General features: G+C 38.1%; 1 protein-coding gene and 1 pseudogene across 2 annotated transcripts in view; one reads left to right on the top strand and one right to left on the bottom strand.

The window, feature by feature from the left end:
• The window catches only part of LOC118591794 (WD repeat containing planar cell polarity effector), a 296,006-nt gene that overhangs the window by 53,225 nt on the left and 217,755 nt on the right, over window positions 1-25,026 (top strand). Inside the window, exon 1 of one of the 2 annotated variants that reach the window (XM_036200168.1) lies at window positions 18,478-18,507. The exons of the other annotated variant lie outside the window; for it this stretch is intronic. The gene's annotated coding sequence lies outside the window, so the exon portion shown is untranslated. Of the gene's footprint in view, window positions 1-18,477; window positions 18,508-25,026 lie in introns of those variants that run through there. 2 annotated transcript variants of the gene reach the window in all.
• LOC118592258 lies at window positions 13,719-23,804 on the bottom strand (annotated as a pseudogene).

The following is a 25,026-nucleotide window of genomic DNA, read 5'->3' as shown; positions in this document are numbered from 1 at the left end:
CTAAGCAATTGGCCCATTGCTTGTGGCTTATTTGATGATGTATTTCTATTTATATAAATTTTTGTAAAACTTTTGGGATATAGTGTACTTATAATTTCATGTCATTAATATTTTAACAATAATAGTCTGGTATTTGAGTCATGCAAACCAACTTTAGGTAAAATGTTACAGAAACAATTTTGAATTGAAAAATCACTACTTTTTATAGTAGTTGGCAGCCGTTATAAAATGACTGGATGTTCCTGTAGCCATAGCCATCATCAGAATTGCCACCATTTAATAGCACCCATGTTAGCTACATTAGCTGGGGGCTGAATAGCCATGAAAATGCGAGTAACCTCTGACCTCAGAAATCATTCTTTTAAAAGAGGATTGAAACGTGGTGATAGGAAATTTGAATTGCTCTTGCAGCTGCAGTGTTTGTTCTGTGAATGCTTAATTTAGAGTTCTACTTGCCTCCAAAGCTGTCAGTCTTTCAGAGCATCAAATTCACTTGAGGAAGGGGAAAAAAGCTTCCTTCCAGGGTTGTATTATTGAAAGCAGTATTCAGACTTTAAATAGTTTCATTTAGGTAATACATATAGTCCCAAGAATGGGAATCCTCACATTTGACACGCTCTGTTAAATATATAGCTCATTCCAACCCCATCCCAGATACTGTTATGCAGGTACTTATTTTGGATAATCCTTTTAATGACTATAACTGAACTTCTTAGCTATGTAGAGGCCTGGTAGAGTGTGGAGGAGTGTGTGTGTGTGTGTGTGTGTGTGTGTGTGTGTGTGTGTGTTTTATGTAGGAGTGTGTGTAGCTGTACATATACATTATTCAAGTTTGTTTGGCCTTTGTAAAGAAGTTGGGTTTATATTCTATATGTACAAATTTCTTTAGCTATTTAGAAGATAATCTTTGCAAGCTGCATGTTGACGCTCAGTAAGCCTTTTGTTGGTGTGCAGGGTAGTGGCACATAGACAACTCATTAAGATAGTAGATTTTCACAGCTGATCTCCATGTTGACTGGAAAGCTAAACCAAAGAGATTTGAGAATGATATAAAAACCAAGTTGGTTTGTAGACCAATTGGTTTGAAGTTTTTAACTACTCTGTATTCCTTTGGCTTTTTCATGAACTTTATATTCCTGCCTTTAATATTTAGTAATGACTTGGTTGATCAGAGGAAGAGAAAAAAAAAGAGTAGAGAAACCCAGAACTTGAAACTGAGGTGAAATAAAGTCATTAATTTTGAAGTTTAATATTTGCTATTCTATTTTTAATAAATATCAATGATTTATAAACAATAAATGTTGTTACTGTGGGGATAGATATTTATGAAAGTTATCAATAAGTTTTTTAACATTACACAATTAAGGATAATGTAGATTGAAAATCCATGTGTGATTATAACTTCATTATATGTTGTATTGTGTTATACATATTTATTTTATGCAGATTTGAAAATCACATTATAACTTCATTATATACTGTGTTCTATTGTGTTATAAGTCCTGTTAATAAGAACTACATATTTGTATGCAGTTAGAAAAAAATTACAAAATAAAACTGAACCCTCATTGGATTAAAATGTTTAAGTCTTAGTGGAGCCAGTGAAAAACAAATACATAATTTAATCATTGTATTTTAGGAAAACTATATAATATTTGTAGTTCTAGATTGACTCCTTTTTTGTTTTTTGTATGTAATATGTGTCCACATAAAGATACCTGATTATTAGCATACAGAATATAAAATTTTCACGTACGTTTTCTGGTCAGCCATTAGCATTTCTTTATGTGTGAGGGTTTGAATGTGTCTTGCCAGCAGCAACTCTATTCCTTAGCCAACCATAAGAGGGGGCTTCTACACCAGCAAGCTGCTTTCTTTGTACAGTATATGTAATTATTTGCTCTGAAGGTGAACATTTTGTGTAATGAACTTTCTGATTTTCATCCTGTTCTAAAATTCATTTAAATAATTTTATTTGTAATGGTGGTTAATAGTCTGACCTTATAGGAATCTAAACAATCTAGTTATAAAAGAAAAACAGAAATATTTAAAAATTAAGGGAACAATATTTGTGCTTATTAAGTGCTTATAAGCATAATTAGTAAATTAAATGCTATTTAATATACAAAAGAATGTTTCTGTTTTATTTCTGTTGCCTTAAGTAAACTTCTGCAGACCATCATTAAGCCACCCAAATAAATCTACAGGAAGTGGTTCCTATGTGATCTATAAAAATCTAATCATTAAGGCTGGAGAGGTGACTTAGCCATTTAGAGCACTACCACCCTTGCAGATGACCTGAGTATAGTTCCCAGCACTCACATGGTATGGTTCCCAACTGCCTGTAACTCCTACTCTATTATCCTCTCTGACTTCTGCGGGCAGTGCATTCATGTGTATAAATCACATACATATGCACATAATTGATAATAAAATAAGAATGAATACTCTGTTTTTAATTTAATTTTCAAAATTAATGATGTAATTCTTAGACTATAGTCTTAAGTAGGATATCTGGTATTGAATGTCAATAAAAATGGAGACAATATTTGACTTATAAAATATCAACCTGAATAGCTCAAGATAGGGCATAATTCATTCATGTATCTGTAAAGAAATGATAATGCTTACTAAAATTATTCATGTTCCTTGCTTGGCTGTAGGCAATAGATAGTTTAACTACTAAGAAAGAAAAAGTACTGGATAGTTAATTTGGCAGTAGTGCAACTTTGGAATAATTAAGCTTGTTGCCTGACTTTGTTGTTTTTAGCTCGCATTTGTGAGGCAGACTTCACTTGGGATGTTCAGTTACAGAAGCTTTGGCAGTGCCAGAATTCCCTAGCTCCTGCCTTCTAGTAGCTGTGCAGTTCTCCTTTCCTTCAAAAGAGATAATCTTGCTGGGTAGCCCAGGCTGGCCTCAAACTCTTGGTTCTCTTGACTTAGCCTCCAGTGATGGGATTAAAGGCATGAATGTGGTGCCTCTACAACTTTTACTGTGTATTATAGTGGAGGTTTTAGATCAGGGGCCCAGAATGCAGTGATAGAACTACAGTGATTTCTAGATTAGTAAAAGTTGTAGGTTATCTTAGCAGAAAATGCAAATTAATTTAAAAAACAAAGTATTTGTTAAACAACTTAAAATGATGTAACAGTTGGGAATTCACTTTTCATCATGAGCTAATTTTAATAAAATATTTCCTGTAAGTATTTTAGCAATAGACATTTAATCAGTGTTTTTTAAATAGTGTGTTAAAGTTCTGGGAGACTTGAGTTCAAAAACTACAAAAAGAATTTGAGAAAATCTGAGAGATTGCATGAATTCTGATGACTGACATTGTAATGTTTTGAGAATATTTTTGCTAGCCATAGAGTTATATAAAACTTAGACTATGCAATTTTAATAGTAGAATAAAAGGGATTGATTTCCAGGAATAACTTTTTAAAAGGTTCCTTTACTGGAATTGTTGGGATCCTGACTGTCATAACTCCTGGACAATGGAACTGTGTCAGGCTACTTTCGTTTCCTTGGATACTGTATTGCTTTCGAAAATGTAAACTCATGACCAGTGAGTTCTTGTCAGTTTGAAAATACATGTCAGCATAATACATGCTTTAAAATGTTCTCCTTCAGTGATATATGAATGAGTGTTTTTAAAGGAGGTGTTGACATCTGATGGCCATATTAAGCTATAAAGAAAATATAAAGTGTTGCAGACTTAAAGCATGTTTATGTTGGTAGTATATGCTAAAAATGTTAAGTATATAAGTGGTCTTCATAGCTGGGTAAATTTGCATGTATGAATTTCTTTCCCTTAGAATGTCCAAAGCATTTTGTTAAGGACAAGTTTAGCTTAAAATATTTTAAAATTATAAATGTTCTATCTTGGCTTGTAGAATTTTGTTGCTACAGGACATCACATTTCTCAATGTTTTTTAAAAAGTAGATATGCACATATTAAGCATTTCATATATAATTTTTTTGTTTTAGTGTCTTGTGTGTGCTTTGCATGCACATTATGTGTGCAGGTGCACTTGCCTGCTTACTCAAGCAGGTGTGTATGGAGGCCAGAGGTTGACTTTGGGATCATTCTTAGATTGCCTCTCCACCTCCTTTTGTTTACAATAGATTTCTAAATGAACCTGAAGCTTGCTGTTTTTGTTAGACTGGAAGACCAGAAAATCCTGTGGCTCTACCTGTCCCCATCTCCCCAGCACTGGGACTATAGGCATGCACATCTATGCCCAGCTTTGGAGTGAGTTATGGGGAGCCAAACTCAGGTCCTTGTACTGGCCCGGAAAGCACTTTACCCAGTGAGCCATCTCTCTGGATTGTTTTAATATTTTATTTGAGATCCTATGCATTTAAATTTTTAGTGTTTTGTGCTACTTTAATATTAATGGCAGCAATTTAGACATAATTGGTTATATATACTTAGAATGGGTGATTATATTTCATTTGTTTAATGCAAAGGCCTAGACTATGGTTCTTGAGGTTCCTTTCCCGGTTTATGAGGGGTGCTTTTAGTTTGCTGATTATATCTTTTGAAAAATTAAAGCCTTATTTTGACCTATGCAAAATGAGAAACAAAACACAAAGTCTTGTTTTTGTTCTCAGTGTAGTATATGATCATTGTTAATTTATCAAGTTTATATTTAGCCACTGAGGCTTCCTTTCTGTTGGCAGAGATTAGACCTTTATCCATCCATTTATTTGATACTATAGAATATCTACTATGTTCAAGCAGTAAAGAAGAGCATAATCTTTATCATGAAAGCTGCTTACAGCCTTATAGAGGAGACTAGTAAACAGGCCATCTAATATGTAAGTTGATGAATTCTGTGTTGAAGAAAGCACAAGTACTTACTTTTCAATCATCTATGGTAGAATTAGGGTTAGTCTTTTAACCAATCTTGGTGTTGGGAAACTTCTCTGAAGAAAGTCAAACTTGAGGCCTAAGGTTCACAAGACAAAGAGTTGGAAGGGCAGGTATATATGTGCACTTCAGATGAAATGATATGTTAAAAAGCAAAGATATTAGAGAATTTGGGGCTTAAAGATTTTGTTGTTCACAGGTAGGCATGGAATGATGTATAAGGACCTTTTTCATGTATAACTTGTGTATCATTGGGATCCCAGTCTTGGTGCAATCAGAAGTCATATTAAAGCTTTCTGAATATTGACATATTTATCCTTATTATTTGTAAGAGAGGAAAAAACACCCTCATAGAAGTGTGGGAAATGAATTGGAAAGACTTTGATTAGAGACAGGTATATAAAGTGAAGACTTTGTAAATAATTGGTTGAGAGGTACTGGGGTTATAAACTACAGCGATAATAGTAAGGATGGAGAGAACTAGATGAGCCTGGAAAATAATCAACAACCACAACAAGGTTGTTGATTGACTGCATGTGGAGGTTTGTAGAGAAGCTAGTACTGAAAGTAACACTGGCATTGTGGTTTAGATGACTAAGTACTGGGTCTTGTATTCATTGTGCTTGCCTCTGTTCTCCTACCAACTCAGCTGAAGACATTGCTTCATTGGAGAGAAAGGAAATTATCAGCATTGTCTCATTTTCTTCTCAAGTTCACATTAAAAAATGATTCATCTGAGGTTTTAACCTGCTTTTTAAAGTAACAGGTTAGCCTGCCTTATTTCATGGATACTGATAGGAAACATGAGAGCCCTAATCAGAGGTGAAGGGCACATGTTACATTAATGGAGAAGCTGAAGTATCAGCATTTTGTATGGATTCTCTGGACTTCAGCATCTGAGTGACATGGACGAGGCCCAGATGATACAGCACATGCAGTGCTTTGCACTCCTAGAGAGGATGCTCAGAGGAACAGGTCACACCGGACAGTGTGCTTGCTGTGTGTTCTGTAAGAGTGCTGTTTCACAGACTAATTGAAAAGAGAAGAAGCAGTGCCTTGCTTGCAGGAAAGTGGGAAATTGTTAGGGATTCATTCCCCAACACCCCAAAACATAAGCTTCATCTTTCCTTTGCTTCCATGAGGCTCAAGTGTGTCTGGTATTCCAGCTTTATGTATGTTATCCTTTCTTGCTTTTTTTGGAATCTTGGATCATTGGCTGTCTTCAATCCCCAAATCTCCAGTCATGGAATACTGGTTACTACTACATAGTGGGTTAATTTGGCATCCCTGATAAAATTCAAATATTCAAGACAAATCAACAAAGATATAATGAAGACATGGTATTAGAACAAAAAACTCAGGTGAGGTACAGTGGCTCATGCTGTTAATCCCATAGGGTGAGAATAAGACCACTACCAAAATTTTTGAGCCAAATATGAAGCAAGCTTTATTAAATACTGGCTAGGTCCATATCTGAGATCGCCAGACTATGGGCCCTAATTATATTAGTCAGAGGCTTATAAAGGCAAAACCCATAAGGCTATGTACTTCCTGCCTTTGTCCAATCAGGAGCAAGATTATTTCCTGATATACTTCCTATGTACCTCCTGCCTTTGTGTGATCAAACACATCTTGTACAGTTGGGGCAACCAAGCTTGTTTACAGAAGTGAAGACATGTGGCTTGTTATCTTACATTCGCAACAGCCCCCAGCATTCCAGGAAATTATCTGTCCTTGGGCAAGTGGGGCTTACAGGTTAAAGGAATTTTTGTTTTATAGACACCTTAAGCATAATTTAAACTTAAAATATATCTTTAGCCCTCTCATTCTCCTCATGAGTCAAACCCTTGACTCTATGGTGGGTGCCTGTTTATATTGGGATCTAATAACTATCAGTTTAATGGCACTCAGATAAGAATTTATATATCTAGTTAAGGCATTAATGATGCAAGGGCCAATAGTAATTAGTAGAAAAAGAAGGGCCAAAGGCCCTGTGATAGCTGACGTCAGAGTTACTATCTAGGAGGAGCCCAAAAATGAGACTGAGGACTAGTCATTTATTTCACCTCAGGTTCCCATTTTTTTTTAGTACAGCCAGATTATTTCTAATGATTTCTGAGTAGTTTGCATAGAAATAATACTTTTCTCTTAAAGCCACACAGTAACCTCTTTGTTCTACATAGAGTAGTCAAGTGCCCTATCATATTGTAGAACTATTTCAACTAAATCTACCTGTTGATAGATCTTGGTCTTTTTGGTTTTAACAGGTACCCACTAAGCTACTAGGAAAGATAGTTAGTACCTATAATACCTTTCCTAGTAGGCCAGCAGGTACTATAGGTAGCTATTCTATCTCTTTGCCATGGAGTTTCCTTTTGAACTAACAGTTCACTTGTAGAGGATAAGGGGTGAAATATTCTCTTCTGTAACTACTTGCTGCTGAAATTAGGACATTGCTGTCAGGGCCTGGAAAGGCTGGAATGCTCATCAAAGTCAAGGAGGGGATTCAAGCAATGGGATGTTCATCAGAAGCATCTGTTTAGCTGACCCAGCTGAAGAGACAGGGAGCAGTCATTGGCTGGACATCAGCTTTTAGCAAGTCCAGGGCTTGCAGCTGATTGGAGCAGTTTACAGTGTGAAGCTGATTTCTGGATGGTATCTGTCAGCCAAGTGGAAATCTGCTGGGACAGATATAGACTAGGGACAGAAGTTATAGTTTAGGAACTTGAAGGAAAATCTTACATTTGGAGCTTTCAGGTCCATAGTCATGGTAGTTGTGGGAGGGGATGAGTTCCAAAACTGTGTGTGTGTGTGTGTGTGTGTGTGTGTGTGTGTGTGTGTGTATGTGTGTGCATGCGTGTGTATGTATGTGTATGTGTGTGCGTGTGTATGTGTGTATGTGTGTGTGTGCATGTGTGTGTATGTATGTGTGTGTGCATGTGTATGTATGTGTGTATGTATGGTTGTGTATGTGTATGTGTGTGTGTGTGTGTGTGTGTGTGTGTGTGTGAGAGAGAGAGAGAGAGAGAGAGAGAGAGAGAGAGAGAGAGAGAGAGAGAGAGAGACAGAGAGAGAGAGAGAGACAGAGGAGAGATTCTATCCCCAGGAACATGCAGGTGGGGAAATTTAGGCTGCACTTATCTCAGTCTGTTTGACCTGTTAGAGGGGGATCTCAGTCTTACAACTCCCTTGACTCTTTGAAGCTTACATGAATTTCTTAGTTTACAAAAAGTGATAAAAATTTTATGTATGTTAGCACATGTACCGTTGTTTGTAATGAAATCCATTACAAATTATTGTACTGAAATCCACATTGTAGAAAAAAATAGCTAACAGGTATCTGTAAAGCTGTTAGAGTAGACTCATGCTATTGAATCATAGCAAAAGCTATACCTTTGGGTTAAAAAGCATGAGCATTTTTTTCTCTGTCCAGAGAGTTGTATATATAGATTGGACGGAGATAATTTTAGCCTGATGAGAAGTAACTTTAAGTGAGTGCATACTTAGATGACAACCAACGGAAATTTAAAATATTGAGCTTGTGACTAATAATAGTAGTCAGTGCTTTACCAGCATATCAGAACTCCACTGATCAATGTTAAAACTCTGAACTTTTGAAAGCCTCATATAACAATAGCATAGAAGGGGAAAGAAATCTGAAACTTTATTACCTTAAATCATTTTCTTATACCTTTGTAACTTCTACCTACATATTTTAAAACTTTCTTGGGCCCTCAGAACTTACGTGAACTTTCACATCCTCAGACCTTTGCATACCTTAGAACACTTTCTTAGACCCTTAAACTTATATAAACTTAAGTTGATTACAGAATGCAGTCACTGCAAAGCAAGTTCTTTTAAAGAAAAGACTAGTAAAAAAATTACATCTGAAACCTTTTTATCCTTTAATATGAAGCCTATTAGCAAGGCAAACCTGTCAGTCTTTCTCAGCAGGAGATCTAGTAGCTCTAGAAAAAGCAAGACCTGATTTTACATATGAATTGAACTAACATGGTAGCTCCAGCCTTGGGGAAAGAGCTCATTGCCTGCTGCTGTTAGAATGACAAAGTTACAGTTAGCCTAGCCATCAATGCCATCAGAGATCTGAGAAGGATAAATTATAGCAGGAAGTATAAGCCAAATGGCCTCTATCTCAATTAAAATGACAGAAACTTACCTACTATCTAGATGTTTACCCTAGGCTCCCATGGTCTTGATGGCTTAGTTGGGGGCAGAGGCCCCAGGGCAGTGTCAGTCTCCAGCCACTGGGTCCAAATGATTTGACAAACTTTCTTGTGGAGGAGGAACTTGGGGGACTGGCCTATCTTGTCTAGGCAAAGTGGGGCAATCAACTCTGCAGTATCCTGCTTGTACCCATTTTGTTAGCGTCCTGGCAGCAGGCAAGGCATCAGGGCAATTTTTTTTTCCAATGGTTAGTGTCACCACAATCTAGAACTATGCTCCATCTGTCTTCTCTGGAGACCTTAGGGTCACATCTACATGTTGGCATTTCTGTCTATCATGGGAAGCTTTTTCCATTAAACATTTTAAATGCTGTATTCAGCAGATCTCTGAAGAGTTTCAGGACCATAGTCTATCAGGTATACCTGATTTTAAGCTTAACCTTGAAAACACATACAGGAGGCTAAATATAGCTTGTCATTGTAAATGAATTACACTTGAACTTAGCAAGGCTCCAAGCATAGTTCTGAGATTAGAGAAGTTGATCCTTTATGAGGTAGTCACCATTAACTTACTTATCTCAATCATCCTTAACAATGTACAGTAAATAAGTTCTACATAAGTTCTAAATAAGTTCTATAGCAGATAACTGCTATACTTGCCTATGACCTTGAAGTACATGCCACTGGGGTGTGGCCGCTTGGGGCCCTTAAGACTTGGTATGCACATACACAGTGCTCTCTTCACTCCCTCGTCATTTGGATGCTGGGACTAACCAGGCAGATCTTGGAAGAAGATCAGCGTGGAACATATCTCGGCTTTCCCAGACCCTATGATAAATACCCGTGCTGTAGTGAGTTACCTCCTAATAAATTCTCTTGCTCATTAAATAGACTCTGTGGATTTCTTGCATTATCTGGCACCCCCACATGGGAGCATGGGTGGGCTTTCTAGAACTTAGCCTCATTCTAGTCATATTCCCTTCTAGATAATCCCCCACAGGAATTTTGATGCAGAGGAAAGATATTATATTGGAATGGAAATTTCTACCATGTAAACCAAGTAAGAAATTAAAAACTTATCTGGAAAAGATCTCTGATTTGATTCTAAGAGGAAAATTAAGACTTTGTCAATTGACAGGAATGGACCCAGAAGAAATTGTAGTATCTTTAACTAATGAGGAGATTTCCTCTTTATGGAAAGATAATAAATACTGGCAAAGAGCCTACAGTAACTTTGGGGGAGAGATTAACAATTGTTATCCCAAAAGCTAGAGAATAGAATTCATAAAAACAACTGAATGGATCCTTCTTCACATTGTACAGCAAAAGCCAATCTATGGGTCCCTGTATTCTATACTGATGCAAATAAACCAGGAAAGGTAGGATATAAATCAGGAGACTTAAATAAAGTGATTCAAAGTCCCTATAATTCTGTACAAAAGGCAGAAATGTATGCTGTTCTTATGGTACTAATGGACTTCACGGAACCCTTCAATATAGTCATTGACTCTCGATATGCAGAGAGAGTTGTTTTACATATTGAAACTGCTGAATTTATTCCTGATAATACACAATTAACTTCACTGTTTATACAATTACAGGAAATCATCAGAAATGGGAAACATTATATATATATATATAAAACACATCAGATCCCATACAGGTCTGCCAGGTCCTCTAGCAGAAGATAATGATGAGATTGATCAGCTATTAATAGGTAATGTGCTAGAAGCCTCAGAATTTTATAAGAAACACTGTGTAAATAACAAGGGTTTGAATAAGGACTTTTTCTATCACTTGGCAACAAGCCAAGGAAATTGTAAAAAAAAAATATCCTACTTGTTCCTTCTATAACCAAACTCTATACCTGTGGGACAGAGTCCTTGATGGGGTTGAAGACTAATAGTTTTGGTTACAATCTTCTCGTATCTTAGCTAGAACATATTAAGCACTAGGTTTAGATTCTTCAGGATAGTATAGCTTTTGGAATAATCTCTGTAACATGCCATTTACCTATGTTCTGAACATCTCTGAATTTTAGTATGTGTCTCATGTTGTTCTTGTTGGTTGTAGATCCATTTTTGTCTAGGTCATTATCCCTTATTCCTCCTGGATAATATTTGATAATCATTCCTATTGTACATAGTTTTGTATTAGGTTAGAACTTTCTTATTTAGACAAAAGGGGGAGATGTAGTGAGTATCTATTCTTGCTATTACCTTGAAGTACCACCCCTAGTGAGGCAGCAGGTAACTGTCACACCTGCCTATGACCTTGAAGTACATGCCCGCGAGGTATGGCCACTTGGGACCCTTAAAACCTGGGATGCACTATGTGGTACTCTCTTCACTCCATCATGGCTTGGATGTTGGGATTGACCAGGCAGATCTTAGAAGATCAGTGTGGGACATAGCTCAGCTTTCCCAAACACTACGATAAATACCTGTGTTGTAGTGAGTTGCCCCCTAATAAATTCCCTTGCTTATTAAATAGACTCTGTAGATTTCTCGCATTATAAGTGCCTTGGCAGCATATACAGACTGTCTTCTAGGTTCCAGTCAGCTCCTTTTTTATTGAGGCTGTTGTTTCTGGTGGCCATCATATGGTACCAGCATCTCCCAAACTGCTGGGGTCCCTCTCTTGGGCTGTCTTTAGGAACTCCAGTGCTGCCACATAGTGCCAACCCTCAGCTAATTTCCACAACCCCTTCATGTCTTTAAAACCAATACCACCTGGATGGCTCTTACATTACAATGTTTGGCTGCCAGCACAGGGGACATTTTTATGTATAAACACATGGAGGTTGAGTTTTTATTATACAAGCATTGTTTTTATCTTTCATAAACTTTGTTTTTATGACTTTGTTTTCAGGACAAACATTGTCATACAAAAATCCATCCTAATCCAAAATATCTTGGACTCTTGGTGTTGCCTCCTTGGTTGGTTTATACCATGTGGTCCCTTCAATCAAGATGGTGTTGAAGTCACATGGCACCCACCCTCTCCAACCCTAGCAAAGTTCGCTGCCAGTCACCTGGCTGCCTCCATCCAGATGAATGACAGTGGCTAAGGTAGCATCATGCCACACAGATACTTTAAGATTATCTATATATAGATTTTTAACTATCAACCCCCTGTGTTACAAGTTTTAAGTTAACATTTTTTTGTTACTCAATAAACTTACAAATTTTGAGGTGCAAAAAGTTCACATAATAGTCTTATAAATCTTGAGGTAAGATTTATATCTTAGAAAATGTTTTAGACAGTTAAATGAAACCTATAGTCTAACTTTTTTTTTGGGGGTCTATTTTGCTTTGATCTCGTTTCCTTGTCACAAAATTGGTGGAACACCTGACACAGGACAGTTGGAAGTTAAACAAGCATGCTTGGGTCTAGAGGAGGGAGAACCATAAACTCCAAAGCCAAATTCAATATAATAGAACAGCATAAAACAACTTTAATTTTATTAATCAACACCCCAAAGACATTTGAAATCCCTGATAACCTGAGTCCAGTGACTAGAAAGCTTAGAGTAAATTCTGAGCCCTGACAATCAAAGCAGCCATGGCAAGTGGCATTAGCTGTGGTGGCTGCCAGTGGCAGAGATAGTAAAACCAAAACCAATAAACACAAAACCTAGAAAGCTTACACACTCAAAGGAGGCCAGTCAGAAACAAAATATGTGGTGGCTACCATCATTTGAACACACCAGAAACCACAGACCCATCCACACATACACACAACAGACAGACAAAACTTTACAAATAACCAGAACTAGGTAGGTGGGAGGGTGGTCTTGCTTTTTTCCTGGGTCCCATTGAGCTCTACATCCCAGATCAGGATCCCTCAGAACAGAACCAGATATCACAGAAAATTACTATGATTTACCAGGGGAAAACTCTGTAGATCAGTAGTTCTCAACCTTTCTAATGCTGTGACCCTTTAATATAGTTCCTTATGTTGTGGTGAACCCCCTACCATAAAATTATTTTCATTGCTACTTCATAACTGTAACTTCATTATTGTTATGAATACGAATGTAAATATCTGATCTGCAGTATATATTTTCATTGTTACAAATTGAACATAATTAAATATAGTGATTTATCACAAAACGATATGTAATTATATATTTTTAGTTGTTTGAATAGACTTAATTGACCTATAGAGAGTGGTACTATTTGGGGGTGTGGCCTTGTTGAAGTAGGTGTGTTCTTGTTGGAGGAAGTGTGTCACGGTGGGGGCAGGCCTTGAGGTCTCCTATGTTCAAGTTATGCCCAGTGTGGGACATAGTTCACTTCCTGTTGTCATGGAGGATCAAGATGTAGAACTCTCAGCTTCTTTTCCAGCACATGTCTGCCTGTAGCTGCCATGCTTCCTGCCATGAAGATATGAACTAAGCTTCTGAAGTGTAAACCAGTCCCAGTTGAATGTTTTCTGTTATAACATTGCCATGATCATAGTGTTTCTTCACAGCAATAGAAACCCTAACTAAGACAATATTGCGAAATATTTAGTTTTAATTACTAATAAATGAAATTTTGTCTTGAAGCATGGTGTAGCACAGGTAACAGTCTGGTGTAGCATAGGTAACAGTCTTAATGTAACAATAGTAAACTTTATTGCTATATTTTGCAGCAGTATGAATAAAAAGCCAACCTCAGTTGGAAGGTTGAGATTGCTTCTTTCTTGTCAGATCAGAAATTCTTGGGGCAGTCTTCACAAGCACACAGTGAAGATCCCCTTCCATAACAAGTCTACCTCTGTATTTAGACTTGATAACCGAGCTGGAAAACCCTGTTTCACAAAGGTGTTGTTGGAAATGGAAGAAGGGCAGCACAGTCTCAGACAGAAGGGATATGACTGCAAACCCTTGATCCAGAATTCTGTAATGGCACTGTAGAGACATCAGTTCTCAAGGCATTGCTGCTCATGCACTCAATGACCTCCTCTTGTGCTATCTTGGGAACACCTTCAACTTGGACTGAGAATGGACTTCCGGCAAGTGCAAATAGGGGTGTCAGGTAGGTTTGGAAAGTTGGATGAAATTTCATCTGTAAGCTTGTACAAACGTTCGTTCTCAGAAATTATCATCATAATCCTTTGGTCTGGTTCACTGTCATGTTCCTCAAAGAAAGCAGATAAGGTAGGCAACGTGTAAATTTATTTTCATCCAGTTTTTTCCTTTCCTTTCTCCTTCTTCTTCTTCTCCTCCTCCTCCTCCTCCTCCTTCTTCTTTTTTTTTTTTTTTTTTTTTTTTTTGCCAAAGCTGAAGTTTCATTTGGAATGATTGTACCTTTTCAGACAAAGGGGTCCTAACCGTATAAATTTAACTCATTCAAGCTGGCAAAGTAAGCTATTTTCTGCAATTCACTTTTATTGCTGAAAAGTATTTCGAACTGCGGTCTTGCTTTCTAATTAAAACATGTTTTGAGTTCATCGGGAAGCTCAAAAGCATGTTTAAATCTCTTCCTCTGGACAACCATCTAACTTCAGTCTGAAATAAGAGAGCTTTGTTTGGTGTATCCAAATGCATAGTTGGCAAAAGAGCTGACTGTTTAAAGTGCTCACTTTACAAAATTGACAGAACTAATAACACTTTTCTTTACTTCTTGTAACTCATGTGGCATTGTCTTCATTGTTGATATTTGCCGATAAATCATACACTGAGCTCTGATGACTTTTGGTGACTTGTTCAATACCAAAAGTTGAAGTCCAGACTGACTTCTGAGTGTGGCTGGAGCACCATCTGTATAAACACCACAAACCATTCCCACAAGATCTTCTGCTCTTTCAGAAATGAACCAACTATGTCAAATTTGTCACGTGCAGTAGTTGTTTCAAGAGGTTTACAAAAAGGGAATTCATCTTTAAAGTCGTTGTCATTGATATACCTCACATAAACCAGTAACTGAACAGTTTGCCAGTCTGTCGACTTGTCAAGCTGGATACTGAGTATTGGTCGTGGGGCAGATTTGATTCCCTGGATTACCTGACTGAGGACATCCACAGACATGCCCATGCATTCTTCTGCGGACAGTGTCCTTAGGTAAGGACACTGCACTCAGTTGGGCGACAAGTTTGTCTCTCGTCAGAACTTGCACTTGTCTTTGGCTGCTGGCAACAGTAAATCTTCAGCGATGGTGTGAGGTCACATGGTCCTGGTGATTCTGAGCGCCACCGTGTATGAAGCTTCACAGCTGCTATGTCTTATTTGTGGCACTTTCTACCAGTGTCCAGTCTGGCTTTCCTGAGTCCATCAGCTTTGCTTCTAACACAGCTGGTGTTCTTGCCAGCAGAGCTCAGATGCATGCTGTCAAAATAGCGTTCCAGTTTGTCCAGCTTCATCGATTTGGCTGGTAGAACTTCACAACAAATAACACATTGCGGGTTCCCAATTTCTGCTGTAATAATTGAGGTAAAAATCCTCACTGTATTTTCTTTTCTTAGTGTTCTTCTCTATATGATCCACTATCATGGGATGGTTTTCTAATGGAAATAATATATAACAATAACTTTAATAATACAAAAGATGATACATGGCATAGTTAAGTCAATACATTTTTTTTAAAAAACATACCTCTTACTATCGCAAAGGGGCAGCATTCACATCAATCACAGCTTAATAAAAAAAGACCTATAAGCATCCAGATTAATTTCCCATTGTACAGATTTTTTATAGTAGTTGATGATTTTACAGTACATGGTTTTACATTTACCCAGTAATTGTAATTCATGAAGTGTCATTTTACTTCCGATACTGCTGTTTTCAACAAAGTTGCTGCTTTCTACACTTGTGTGACTGGTTTGAATAAGTAAATTATGGAGCTGGCCCTGTCACACACAATTGTATTTGTTCAGAGCATCTGTGCTGGGGTTTGTGTGATGATACATCATGCTATGTGGACATATCTGCATGTGAGCAGACCCTCCTGGAGATAGATAGGGGAGCAGTGTCTCAGTCCCTAAGACCATCAGAAATATGTGTTTTCTGATGGTCTTAGGCGACCCCTGTGAAAGAGTCATTTGAGTCCCAAAGACGTTATGACCCATAACTTGAGAACTGCTGCCATAGTTGCTTGCTACTTTTCTTAACTTGGCAGTTCAGTCTGGTAGTCCACAAAACAGAAAGCATGCCTTGGAGCCTTGGAATGTGAAGGTGTGCACCTCCAGAGGTGGCCCCTCAGCCATGGAATCCTGGGTGAAGTCTGGCTTTAGGATTGGGTGGGTTGTCTGATCTCTCTGGGGCCTCCAGAAAATGTTAATTCCACCAGGCAAGAATAAGGCCACTACCATAATTAGTGAGCCAAATTTGAAGCAAGCTTTATTGAATACTTGCTAGGACAATGGACCCTGGGCAGGTCTATACCCGGGATTCCCAGAATATGGTACTGAATTACATTTGTCAGAGGCTTATAAAGGCAAACCCCACAAGGCTATGTATTTCCTGCCTTTGTCCAATCAGGGACAGGATTACATCCTGATGTACTTCCTGCTTATGTATCTACTGCTTACCTGTGATCAAACATATTCTGTGCAGCTGGGGCAACCAAGCTTGTTTACAGAAGTGAAGACATGTGGCTTGTTATCTTATATCAACAACAACTTCCAGCATTTCAGGAGGTTATCTGTCTTTGAGTAAATGGGGCTTACAGATTAGAGGCAATTTTGTTTTATAGACATATTAAGCATAGTAATTAAAACTTAAAATATAACTGTAGCCCTTACAATGCTTACAGTCACAGCACCAGGGGGTAGAGGCAGGAAAACGAAAGAGTTCAAGGCCATTCTTTGCTATGTGGTGAGTTTGAGGACAGCATAGGCTACCTGAGACTCTGTTATGAACAAACAGATACTAGAATAAAAAACTTTTGAATGTTGTAATGGGAAGTTTCTCCAGTCCTGCCTTGCCCAGTTGTCTGGACGATCTCTTCACCCGTGGTCCCACAGCTGCTTATAAAATAATTACACAGAGGCTTATATTAATTACCAACTGTATGATCTATGGCTTCAGCTTCTTGCTAGCTAGTTCTTTCATCTTAAATTAACCCATTCCTATTAATCTATGTATTGCCATGTGACTGTGGCTTTACTGGTCTGCTATCATCTTGTTGAACTTCAGCGGTGGGCTTGTGTCTCTCCCCATCCACTTTTCTCTTCCCTGTATCTCTGCTTGGATTTCCCACCTGCCTCTAAGCTGCTGTTCCATAGGCCAAAGCAGCTCATTTATTAACCAATAGGAACAACATATATTCACACTGTACAGAAAGACATCCCATAGTACTTCCCCTTTTCTGTCTAATCCAAAAGGAAGGTTTTAACTTTAACATAGTAAAAATATATATAACAAAACAGATATCAAGCAAGAGTTAAAGTTACAATATCTAGTCTATTTGTATTTGGCAAAATTTGAAAATATTCTATCTATTCTATTTTTATGACTCTAAAGTTTTATATCTAATAAATTCTCTTATCTTGACTAAAGAAAATTATAACTATCTAGTCTTCAACTCCATCAAAGACCTTAGAAGGATATAATATTACCCAAGTAAACAGGAAGTGCATTGTAAGTAACTTCCAAAATTATAGAAATGACAGAGACATCTGGCTGCCTGGACAGTCACCCAAAGTTCCTCTGCAATGTTGGGGCATCCATCTTCAGCCTACAGGCCTAGAGTCTCTGGCAGACATTTTAGTGAAGCAGAAATTTGAAGGATTGTCTCACCTATTGGCAAAGTTCATCAGTCACTTCTCCCTGCAGAATGTCTGGCAGTTTCCTCTACAAAGCAGGAACATGAAGGACCCTCTCACTATGCTAAGTTCAGTGGTCACCTTCCTATGAGTCCTGCATGTCCCGTTTATACAACATACTGCCCATCAGTCCAGGCAAGAGCAGTTTCTTGCCCAAGTGGCTAACTCTTGCCATAAAGAAAGCAAACTCCATAATGAGTTTCCTCAATGCACATCATCCTCTTTGAAGTAATTGGTGCTGCCAGGAGCAGATGTGTTTCATTGTCCAGAAAAGTCTTAAGTTTTTAAAACATTTTAAATGCTATATTCTGTAGATCTTTAACATATTAGAAGATTATCTACCTAATTGAAATATAACTACATATACCTAGAAAACTTAACTAACATGACTGTAACTTTGATGATCATAAATGACTAATTATTCTGTATTTTAATTGAATATTAAAATTTTAAATGAGTTGTGTAGTGGATAGCCAACCCAGCATTGGCCTGGAAGTTCCAACCCCCATTGAGGCTTCAGTAATGATCACGCCCACAAGGCGGGGCAGAGGAGGGAGCCGAAGACCGAGGATCAGGAGGAGGTCGCTCTCTTGGTTCGGGGACGCTGGACGCTGGAGGTAGACCGAGCAGAGTTCTCCAGAGAACACCGCCGGACTGTGCTATACCTTTGCCAGACCCTGCAACCTATCCCTTCATTTGTAAGTTACCCCACAAAATAAACCTCCCTTTTAACTACGTGGAGTGGCCTTAATAATTTCACCAATAGAGTTGCATAAATATAATACCTTAAACAAGAATAGAAGTATATATACAGTATAACAAAATTAACTTTAAATTTGTATCAATAAATCAAAATCCATAGCAATGTAAAACATTTTAAACAAGTTGTTGCTGTTTAAAAGTAGATTCAGGGCTGGGCGGTGGTGGTGCATGCCTTTAATCCCAGCACTCGGGAGGCAAAGCCAGGCGGATCTCTGTGAGTTCGAGGCCAGCCTGGTCTCCAAAGCGAGTTCCAGGAAAGGCACAAAGCTACACAGAGAAACCCTGTCTCGAAAAACCAAAAAAAAAAAAAAAAAGTAGATTTCAGTAATCTACCTTTTTATCCTATCCTATCTATATCCCCTTTTCTTCTCTAGAAATAAATTTCATTTATAATCAACCTCCTTTAAATAAAAATAAACATTTATAAACAATATTTTGGGAATTTGGGCGTAGCTTCTCATACTACTTCCTGCTGGGTGTGCTGGCAGTCTTAGGGATCCTGAGAAAATTAAGAATTATAGTTAAATCTTGGCTGCAGTAGTCTGTGAGGCTGTATCGACCTTTCAGGGGGTCTTGTTTGATCAACCAGATTAGCCTGTAATCAACTCATAGGTTCTCATCTTCTGTGGAGAAGAAACAAAACCAGAACCTCTTTTCCAAAGCAGTGTATCCTTAGACACAAAATTTGAAGTCAAGATACCTTTAAAATATACATATTGGTTTAACTGAGTAGCCTTTGCAGTCCAATATCTCTCTCCAGTTAAAAATCCCAAAGACAACACAATCCAGACTCTCTGTGTAATTTCTATCTTTTTTTTTTTTTTTTTCTTTTGAGACAGGGTTTCTCTGTGTAGTTTTGATGCCTCTGTAGACCAGGCTGGCTTTGAACTCACATAGGTCTGCCTGGCTCTGCCTCCTGAGTGCTGGGATTAAAGACATGTGCTACCACTGCCCAGCGTAATTTCCATCTTTACATAGCTTAACTTTTATATTACTTTTATTGTCTCTTTAAAGATTTTATTTTTTAAAACTATTTCTTTATATAACTACATATACTCTTTTTCCTCTCTCTTCCAAGTTTATGTACATTTTTACACACACTGTAAACCATTTAGAGTTTTATTCCATCTGAATCTGTCTTATTGTGAATTGATAATTTCTCTGACCAAGAGAGATTTTAAACTGCTAAGTTGTGTGGCTAGGACCAACAAGGTAGCCTTGGCTGCTGACTCTGCCCCTTTCAGCTTCCCAACATGGTGGAGGTACCTAAGAGAGTCACACTTACCCCGCCAACTGTGGGGTCCATGCTGCCACCAGGTAGTGTGCAGCTGGCCCACATACCTTTTATGTCTGTATGAGTAAAAGCTAAATCCACCATGCAGTGTGATGCACAGCTTGGAGACACCTTTGTGCACCAAGGCAGGAATCCACCATGCTGTGTTCAAGCCTGAATGCTGTGGCGTCTCTGTAACATGGCCCACATGAAAGACACAAGTAGGAAGCTAGTTTTGGCTCCATTATTGTGTGTTTAGAAGGCCTTTTAAAGCTCTTTTAGGCCTTATGGAAATTGAAGAGCCCCAAGTTGATCTGGCTAGCTCAGTCAGTAGAGCATGAGACTCTCAGGCTCATGGGTTCTTGCCCCACGTTGCCAAATGTGGTGGGAAGTTTCTCCAGCTTATTTATTTATTTATTTATTTATTTATTTATTTATTTATTCATTCATTCATTCATTCATTCATTCATTCATTCATTTATTTAGGTTTTTCGAGACAGGGTTTCTCTGTAGCTTTGGAGGCTGTCCTGGAACTAGCTTTGTAGACCAGGCTGGCCTTGAACTCAAAGAGACCCACCTGCCTCTGCCTCTCAAGTGCTGGGACTACAGGCGTGTGCCACCACTGCCCAGCCTCTCCAGCTTATTTATTAACCAATGGGAACAACATGTATTCATGGTGTATAGAAAGACATCCCACAGCAGAATATATTTAAGGAGAAAGAAAGAAAGATCACTATCCCAATTTAAACATTACATAATGAATACACATGTTGAATTATCACTCTCTCCATACATTTTTATAAAAAATAATAAGAAATATTAAGTAAGCATCACAGAATGATGTAGCAAAGAGCAGGGTAGAGCTAGTTTATATTAGGTCACCAGAGAAAACTTAGGAAGAAATGCCTTTGGTAGAGAATGAATCCTGATAACCACTCAGAGATCACAGAGGAGATGCTTCCACAAAAAACAGCAAAATTTACAAAGGTTCTGAAGCACTCATGTGCCAGGTATTTGGGGGGAATGGAAAGAAGAGCCATGTTTCTTTAGAACACTGAAGGGCGGGGGATGATCTACCTAGGTATTAATGACTGTATAATTCTTAATATTGAGTATATGATTAATGGTTTCTTTCAACCTGAAAAGATACACTCTTCAGTTCTGTGGTATGACGCAATGGTTTTGTTGTTTCTGTATTCTTCATTGTTTTTCAGAATCAGTCTGATTTCCAAATATCTTCCTTCTTATGTTTATGCACTTAGGTATACTTCTTCTTTCCTTCTAAGTGAGATATACATACATACATACATACATACATACATACATACATACATACATACATACATTCAAACAAAGGAGATACTTGTACATACTAGGTAATAACTTCCTACTTAAACCAAATCTCCATTTATTTTCTCCTTGATGTTGTTGTGTGTTTATTTTTTGTCATAGTCTCTTTAAAATCTTAATTGAAAATATTTTTTTCCTCACATAATATATCCTATTACAGCTTCTCTTTCTTCTACTCCTCCCTCCCCACCCCTCCTCCCTATGATCTGGATCCACATTTTCTGTCTCTCATTAGAGAACAAACAGGTTTTCTATGGGATGAGATAAAACAAAAGCACATTGGAATTGGACAAAATAAACAAGAGAAAAAGAGAAGGCACAAGAATCAGAGATTCATTCATTTACATACTCAGAAATCTCACAAAAACACTAATCTGGAAGCCATAAAATATACTCTGAGGATCCAGTGCAGACCCATGCAAGTCCTGTGCATGCTGCCCCAGTCTCTCTGAGCTCACATGAGCTTTGATCATATTATTTTTGAGGGCCTTGTGTTCTTGGTGTCTTCTATCCCCTCTGGCTTTCTTTCTGACTTCTCTTTTGCAGGGTTCCCTGAGCCCAGAGGGGAGGAATTTGATAGAGACTTTCCATTTAAGGCTGAGTGTTTTAAGGTCTCTCACTATCTGCATAATGCCTGTCTTTGGGTCTCTGTATTTATTCTCATCTGCTGTAGGAGGAAGTTTCTCTGATGATGGCTCAGCAAAGCACTGATTTATATCAGAATGTCATTAGGAGTTATTTTATTGTTACTTACTTTTTTTTTTTTTTTTTTTTTTTTTTTTTTTTTTATTTTTAGAACAGTGGTATTTGGTTTTATCCTAGATCCCTGGGCTATCTAGTCTCAGGTTCTTGGTTATCCAAGCAGTGACAGGAATGGGTTCCATCTTGTGGAGTGGGCCTTAAGTCAAATCAACTTATCTGTTGTTTACTCCTACAGGCTTTGTACTAGAATTTCTTTCAGCCAGGACACCATTGTAGATCAAATAGTTTGTGGCTGGGTTGGTGTTTATCTTTCTTGTTTGGTAGCATGCAGAGTACCTTCCTTCTCAAAGATTCTAGAATGTAGTGGGGAAGATTCTGTGTAGTTATAAGCTAGGCTCCACTATGTCCAATCTGCTGTGTGGATGTTGTCTTCAGCAACAAGGGCTTGCTGTCAGTTTGTGGAGAGCAACCTGTAGTCTTGACAACAGCTTGGGTTGTTTGGGGCTTCTCATGGGGCCCTTTTGGCCAACAACTCAGTTAGATGTAACCAATCCCAGGATTAGAAGCTTCATTTGGTGACAAGAGATGATCAGTTGGAACTCTGTCTCTCCCATTATTTGGCAATTTTCTTTAGATCGCCTTCATATATTTATATATTTTAGGAAGCTTCTACTGTATTAGATTTCCATACTACCCCTCAGGTGTCCCTTAATTTTAGCTGTGTCTCTTTGTATTCCTTCCCTCTAACCCCCAAGTTGATTTTTTCCAACCCTCCCACACCGCATTTATAACTATTCTATTTCCTTTTCCTAATGAAAATTGCATCAGTTTAGGTTTTCTTTATTCAATTTTCACGTTGAATTCTTGAACTGTTTTATTCATTCCTCCCACTGTGTTTTCAGAGATTTCTTTAAGGGACTTATTTATTTTCTCTTTGAGAACCTGAATCATTTTCATAAAGGCTATTTTAAGGTCTTTTTCTTATGCTTTAGCTATGTTGCAATATTCAGGGCCTGCTGTGGAGTTGCTGGGCTCTAGTGGAGACATATAGTTCTGGATGTTATTGATTATGTTTTTAAGCTAGCATCTAGGCATCTGGATTTGGGAAGATTGTAATTCTAGGTGCTGATATCTGGTCTTGTCTTTGTTGGGTGGGTGATTTGTTCCTTGGTTTCTGTTGCCATCTCTGGTTCTTAGAGAGGGTGGTGACTGTGTGTTCCCTGGTAGGACATTCTTCTGGGATTCTGATAGATGGTGGTCACTAGGGGTTCCAGGAAAACTGTGTTGCTAGGTATTGGGACCTGATACTTAAAAAGGGGGATGGGTTAGGATCAGGGTGCTCACAGGGTCCACAGGAGGGTGACAAGTAGGGTGTTCCACAAGGACCTACTTTGTCTTCTGAGAATGGGGGCATAGAGTGAGGAGAGGCCACAGAAATTGGTCTATTGCAGAGCTGGGGATGAGGCTGGGGGGTTGGACTTGGAGGAATGGAGAGAGAGGTGAAGATCTGCACAGCCTCTCTGCTTTTCTGGCTGGAGTGTCCTGCAGGTTCCCAGGGATTTCCTGCTGAGGTTGGGGGAAGGGACTAGGGGAAGGAAGCTTGAAATGGAAGATCTGTGTATGCACACATGTCCATGTGACGAAAGAGAGTTTGCTCTGATATAAACTCTCCAAAAGTTCTGTTTCCAGTTTTCCTATGTATTGGGTGAAATCATTGCCTGACAGTGTTAAGGAGGTTTAGTAGCAAAGAGAACCTTGACTCTCTAGCTCTCAGCATTCTGTGCACAGCCATTCCTTCAGAAGTTCTTTGTGCTTCCTTTCTCTGAGTCTCTCCAGGGTTCCAGGATACCTACCCTGAGCTTTCTCTCCTCCGTAGGTATTTGGTTTCTGTTTCTTCAAATCTGCCATCAGTTATCTCTTGCCCATCTACTGCTTATACTCTAAAATCTTGATGGGATTTATTTTGGTCTTATTTTGCCTTTAGTATCTTTGTCCCATGAGGGTTTCTCCCCTAATTGTCCCATGAAATTGGAAGGGTATCAAAGTATCTAGCTGTCCATGTCCTCTCCCCATCTTCATCAGGGTATGTTACCGAGTCACTTGTAGCTGGTTTTTCTTCCAAAGGAAATCAAACATTGACATACGACATTTCCTTAATTCTGATTTACCATTGACAGTAAGGTGCTATTGAGTTAATAACAAGTTCTGATGAAAACCTACCCTATAATAAAGACACACATTATTGTAAGATATGTACATTTTAAAAAAACTGTCAAATGGAACTTGGGAAATATAATGGATTTATATACATATAGTTTGTTTTCTTTGAAGAAATAAGTTCTGAAAATGGGTAATGATTTGTTTTTATTTTGACTGAGATCATGTTAAAGTCCAGGAGTAACTTTCTTCCCATTTCCATCTTGGACCTGGCTTTGTTTTGTTGGTTACACTGTGATGGAATTGCATGTTGTTCTCCTTACACCCCTCCTTCACTGAGTTATGTCTGCTTCAAATCAAGTTGTTGAAGTTTTTCTTCATATCCTGAGTGCCTACCACTGTGCCTTACTTACTTGTTCGTATTTAGTAGATATGCAACTATATGTTGAACCAAACAAAAATAATTAAAAGTTGAAATGATACCCATGAAACTGATAATGACTTAATTTTCCTTACTACTGAAATCAGACTCATAATTTTATGGCTATTCAGAGGGAAACTGACATGTACTAACATGCACCACAAACTTCAAAAGATGGTTTTCCTTTTACTCCTTGGTAATGGTATAGAATATTATTTTAAAGCATAGGATGCATTTTTTATTGATCATTGTTAGGGCGTTAGGCCAAAACATGATCATAATAATTTCCTACTTCATTAGGAAATTCTTAGCATTTGTAAGCCCTGATGATGTATGCCTGTGTTAAATCTGTTGAGGTGAAATTGATCTCTTCTTAGGGAACATTGTGGTTATTCATAGGCATTCATTTCAGTAAGAAAAGACTGTTCTTTTCTAAGTTATCTCATTTGGTTCCCTATTCAACTCATGAAACAAAATACTGAAAGTTTTATTTAAGAAAGAATCCTGTGACAAACCATTAGTAAAACAAAAACAGCCAATCAGGGAAGAAAC

Source organism: Onychomys torridus, chromosome 10 (assembly GCF_903995425.1).
Source record: "Onychomys torridus chromosome 10, mOncTor1.1, whole genome shotgun sequence".
NCBI classification, from domain to species: Eukaryota; Metazoa; Chordata; class Mammalia; order Rodentia; family Cricetidae; genus Onychomys; species Onychomys torridus.
The sequence above is the reverse complement of the archived record's forward strand: the minus strand, read 5'-3'. Positions and strand labels throughout refer to the sequence as shown.